The sequence below is a fragment of the Misgurnus anguillicaudatus genome, chromosome 1 (genome assembly GCF_027580225.2).
Source record: "Misgurnus anguillicaudatus chromosome 1, ASM2758022v2, whole genome shotgun sequence".
NCBI classification, from domain to species: domain Eukaryota; kingdom Metazoa; phylum Chordata; class Actinopteri; order Cypriniformes; family Cobitidae; genus Misgurnus; species Misgurnus anguillicaudatus.
Genome location: NC_073337.2, coordinates 3822122 through 3828322, shown reverse-complemented (window position 1 = coordinate 3828322; position 6201 = coordinate 3822122).

Sequence of the window (6201 nt, the reverse complement as noted above, 5' to 3'; positions counted from 1 at the left end):
CAATCAGTATATGTTTAAAAATAATACGATTTCATGTTTTCATTTTATATTATTTGGCTGCTTGTGCATGTATAAGATCTGCATAGTTACAAAGTTCGTTCTCAATTCTGAATAAATCGCTGATCCAGATACCTGCCTAAAACACCTCAATCTGAAAAGCCCCAAGGCATTTCCAACTTTTCTAGGAAATTCTTGCGCTTGTGATTTATAGACTGTAAGGGTGTTTTAATTAAAGTATTTAATGATAAAAACTACATCTCACAGAATCTATGTTAGTTTTAGTTTGTCACACGTAAGAATGTAATTGTTCAATTAAAGCACTGTGTTAAAAGTACCTGCTGTAAATTAACTATTAATAACTATTAATAAACATGTTGCCAAGGCAATGGCATAAGAGTTATAAATTAATATTTAACTAAGAGCTATAATTTTGAGAAATAGCTGGATTTATAACTCAAAACCAGTCCCGGTGCCCTGTGAGTCACTAGTGCTCTGAACGAGCCTGCTGTCTCCCTTCACCTGTATATAAATATATATATTTCCTGAATAAAAAAAATGTGTTTGGTCTGATTTAAAAATAAAAAAAATTATTTGATTGGATTGTCAATAGTGAGCGTGGAAATGTTGTTTGCTAAGCATAGCGCCACAGCTTAACGTTAAGACACGGTTGAGTGTTGCAGCGAGACTGACACGTTATGGTTCTGCTGTGATTTTTGAACTATTTTCGCTGCTGAAACAACAAAAACAGTCAATATTGCATCTAAAATGAAAGTGAATTATATTAATTACTTGTTTAGTGAACTGCCATATGAAATCGGTGTCACATTATCAACTGTATTATGTTATTAAAAACTCCACATTTTTACGGCAGAATGTTAACTGAGTTTAACTCAATTTGTAAACACACTGTTAACTTGTCCCTGATAAACGGACAAGCGTTGATGTCGAGCCCTGCGACGTGTGTTTAGACTGCTTCATTAGGCTAGGTCCAATCTTTATGTCAGTTCTTCCTCGTTTTTTGTCCATTTAATTCATAGTCAATGATATTATGCATTGCAGTGAGGATGATCTCAGTTATGCCCCCCTGAATAAATGAAATGGCAGTTCGTGAATTCGAGTCTGGCGCTGGGTCTGCTCAAAACAAAAAGAAAAAAAAAACCCTGAATGCGGCACACTAATCGATCTACCTCGCTTATCTTGCTTTTGAAATCAAAATGTGCAAAAATCGGAATTGAAATCATAAAACGATTAATTGCACAACCCTATTAAACACATGCGCCTACAGGAGAATGTAGTTTGTTGCCCAGGAGACGCATTGCATTTTGTCGAATGTCTGTGTACACGTCAAATAAACTACAAAGGCTTTACAAAGACTGTGCAGGTATACATGTAAAAAAACAGACTATAGACGGTTTCCCCAGACGCACATGCGGTGACGCGATATGCGTCTGGTCCGAACTTTACTTCAGGTTTCAGTTTTTTTAATGGTCTGAACTGAACTTTTGAACAAATACCTTGTAGAAAATAACAAATGTTTTGATCTCCTATAGGTAATCTACATGTTGTTTATTTTGCTTTGTTATATAAATAAACTGCTTTAAAAGTACATTGTTCTTATTTATTCTTAGCAGAGTTTACCGGAAGTAACGTGTTGACCACGAAAGCCGCTTGTTTATGTTGTTACTGCTGAAACTGTGTATACTCCAGGCTTAAGGTTTGTGCTTGTCAGTTTACTGGTATTTATGCCATTATTTAACACCTAAAAACTGCCTTAAACCCTACACTAATTTGCGCTGCTCTTGGTAAATTGCACTGGAAATTAGATTTTTGCGCCTGTTTTCACCTTTGTCAGTGAATCACCCGCAGAAATTTCCACTCCCAGCGACGCTCTCGCGCTAATTTGCCCTGTTTAGTAAATCTGGCCCTTAGATTGCGTCTTAAAGAAAATGTTGCATTAAATCTTTAGCATTGTTTCCCTATTATTAGATTCTATTATTGATCATTTACAGAGCTGTTTGTGTTCGTTTGTCTAGAATTTTCGAGACAACAATATTACAGTGTTTTTACATTGCCGTTGTCTCTCTGCATGACGCTTAATAGACTTCTAACTGTTTAGCACTACATCACTCATAGTCTGAACTTTTATTTTGTTTTAATAAAGGTTGAGGCACAGACATTTTACAATCCAGATCCTATGAGGATGAGCTTGCAGGGAATAAAGAGCTATAATTATGTAAACCCCGGGGTGCTTGTGAAAGGATTATAAATGATTGTTGTCATTTTGCTTTTTATTGCAATAGTGGCCTTTAGCAGAGAAGACTTAGGTACAAACATGTAGTTTTTAATAGGGCAATAACTTAATAATCTTGGGTTCAGCTCATAAACAAACAAAGGTATGGGATGTTTAATTTTTCCGTAGTGAGACTTCCATAAGCAGAAACTTCTGTGTTGTTTGTAATTTCTTCACGAGTATTAAACCTTTTCAGGTGCTGTGAAATTGAATTTGCAAAGAGAGAACAAGGAAATTAGTTTTATGACATACTGAAAAATCACTGTTAGACCTTTAAAGCTTTTATGGGTGTATGAATTCACTACTTTTGTAACAAGTTGGAGTTATTTGTATGTGCAAAGTGCTTTTAAGATTTATCACCGATCTTTTTATTTGTGACCCTGGACCACAAAACCAAATTTTTATCACATTTGTATGCAATAGCCAAGAGTACATTGTAAAATTATATTTTTTTAATGCAAAAAAAAAAACCATTAAGATATAGTAAAGATCATATCCCATGAAGAGATTTTGTAAATTTTCTACTGTAAATATATTAAATGTATTTGTCATTAGTAATATGTGTTGCTTAGCACTTCATTTGGACAACTTTAAAGGTGTTTTTTCAATATTTTTTCTTTTTTTGCACACAGATTCCAGAAATTTGTATATTGGCCACATATTGTCCTATCATAACAATCAACACATCAATGGAAAGCTTATTTATTCAGCTTTCAGATGTTGTATAATTCGTGTTGTAGTCTAGGGTCACATTTAATGTTTTATTATTTCCTTATTAAGGATTAATTTATGACACCCTGCTAATTATTCATGCGCAAGGTATGAGAATTTAATACAGATTCTCAATAATAGGAAAAATTGCCACAAAGTAAACAGCATTTAAACATGTAGTCAATTGTAACATCTCACTTTGATTACTTTGTGTAGCTTTGGTTTTTCACTTATGTCTGGTCATTGGAGACCTATACTTTTTTTCTGGTCTTCAAAATCTACTCCAGTTGAACAGCACTTCTGCAAGCATGCTATTTCTTTTGAGCAGTGCAGGTACACAGTGACCTTGTCTGTAACGCTCAACCCATGATGCGACAGAGAAGGGAAGGCAAAAGCTGGTGGACTCCTGCCTGTCTGAAGAGTGCTGGCACAGAGGTTTGACTTATAATTTAGCTTTCCTTGTGCTTGACTGATAGCCGGCCTCTAAAAGGCCTGTCTGCACCGCTGAAAGCCTTGCTGATGTATGAACACGTCTGTCTGACAAATCCTCCGTGTCAGTCAGTGGCTGACAGGCATTCATCATGTTTGTAATTTTTTGGGTTGTGAATCCGTGCTGGATCTTAAATGGAGCAGATACAATGCGATTCCGTGCAGTCAATTCGCTTGTTTTAGGTTTGAGGGATTAGATTAAATCTGACCGTTTCATTTCTGATACCATTTAAAAAATAATTCACCAGTAAATGAAAATTCTGGCATCATATTCTCATCTTGATGTTGTCTGTGAAGCACAAAAGGCTGCAGATTTTGTAATCATAATTTTGTGTTTTTGAAGCTCAGACCGCATCTCATTTACACTTCTAGATTTTTGTTTTAAATTTACCATTATTACATTATCAGATTTAGCACCTGACAGCCATTTACCATCACTGGCTTATAGTCTGCCATAAGACTTTTTTGTTGCTATATGTGACCTTGCCTGTGAAAACCTGGCTAAAGAAATGTTTCTTTTATTTACATTTTTTAAATAAAATCATTCTTTATAATGTAAAGAAGGTTGTGTGGAAACCTCACCTTAAAGGATTACTCTACTTTGAAAAAAATCCAGATAATTTACTCACGCCCACGTCATCCAAGATGTTGACGTCTTTCCCCGTTGTTCAGTCAAGAAGAAATTGAGTTATCCGAGGAAAACATTCCAGGACCCCTCCCCACACAGTGGACCCCAGTGGACCTCAACAGTTTACAGTTTTAACGCAGCTTCAAAGGGTTTTAAACGATCCAAACCAAGGCATAAAAGTCTTATCTAGAAAAACTATCGTTATTTTTGCCAAAAACAAATCAGTAATTTCAAACCACAACTTCTCGTCTTGCACTAGCTAGTGCAACCTTACGTATAATACGTCTAGGGATGTCCCGATTTGGTTTTAGGCTCGATCGGAATCTGACATTACCTCCCGATCAGGACTCGGATAAATTGGGTTTAAATTGGGCCAGGCTAAGCCCCGGCACATAGGCTGAAGGTCTCTCTCTGCTCCGCGCCAGTGTACGCGCTGACGAGAAGCGAATAATGATGTGTTTTCATTCATAGGCTTCACGCTCGTGCGTGCGGGGCACGAAACGGACAAAAACGGATTGCGCGACTGGGTTTTTACCCCTCATTTAAACAACGCATCAATCGTTTTTGTCACCATGTGCTCAGTTAATCTACATCAGTAGATCATGCAGGATCATGACATTACACATTGTAGAGATGAGAGATTAACTAGAATTAGTCAAGGAGGTTGAGTCTTATAATAATAATAATACAATTGTGCTTATGACCAGTGTTGGGGGTAACGCATTACAAGTAACTTGAGTTACGTAATAATATTACTTTTCTGAAGTAACGAGTAAAGTAACGCATTACTTTTTAAATGTACACATTAATATTTGAGTTACTTTTTCAAAAAAGTAACTCAAGTTACTTTTTTAGTTTAATTAATTTGATTAAAAATATGTACTGAATTAAACTTAACGTATGCACTCTCTGTGCCTGTGTGGAAACAGTTTGAGTCAGAAACTGAGATGGCAGGCCAGAGCTAAACATTTTTGTGATGAAATATGCAATTTCTGAATGCAGAACTTTTCAGTCATAAAAACACCTGCAAGGCCTGAAAGAGATCAAGCTTTAACCAAGAAAAAGTAACGCAAAAGTAACTAAAAGTAACGTAAGCATTACTTTCCATGAAAAGTAACTAAGTAATGCAATTAGTTACTTTTTTTGGGAGTAACTTAATAATGTAATGCATTACTTTTAAAAGTAACTTTCCCCAACACTGCTTATGACATGTGCAACAAATGCATATAGGGTGTCACACTCATAGATTGGCATAATTTAAAGTTCAGGTTTTAAAGTTCGAACCCCCCCTCCCAACATATATATATTCTTTTTTTTTGAGTTGTTGAATGTTAAAATAAGGTGAATTAAATAAAAAATAAGGAACATCCTGGATCTGTTTTTCGCTCTTCTTTATTCTTTTTTATGTATTATAGAAGTGTCGAATCGAGACTCGATATCAATAGATACTCAAAATCAAATGACTTGTGGGCAAAAAAACCTGATTGGGACATCCGTAATTACGTCGAAAGGTCACGCGTAACGCACACTTGTGGACGATTTTAAGCAATAAACTGACACAAAGACAGTAATTATCATTCCATATATAACAACTGGAGCGGTAGTTTCACATACGTCATGCGTGACCTTTTCGACATGATTACGTAATGCGTAAGGTGCATCACATGGGCCAGTGCAAGATGAGAAGTTGTGGTGTACTACTTTTTGGTGAAAATGATGACCGTTTTGCTAGATAAGACTCTTATGTCTCGGTTGTGATCGTTTAGAGCCCTTTGAAGCTGAATTGAAACAGTAAACTGTTGAGGTCCACTAAAGTCCACTTTATGGAGAAAAATCCTTAAAAGTTTTCCTCAAAAAAACTCAATTTCTTCTCGACTCAACAAAGAAAGACATAAACATCTTAGATGATATAGGGGTGAGTAAATTATCAGAATTTTTTTTTATGAAAGTGAGTATTACCTTAATGTCTTTAATATTGACTGAATAAGGCCATGCATGTCAAAAATTTTATGAATTTCGGTCTCAGAAAATCATGTTTTTCTGATTTTTCAATGTAGAAACAAGCTTATATTTAACGCTGCAG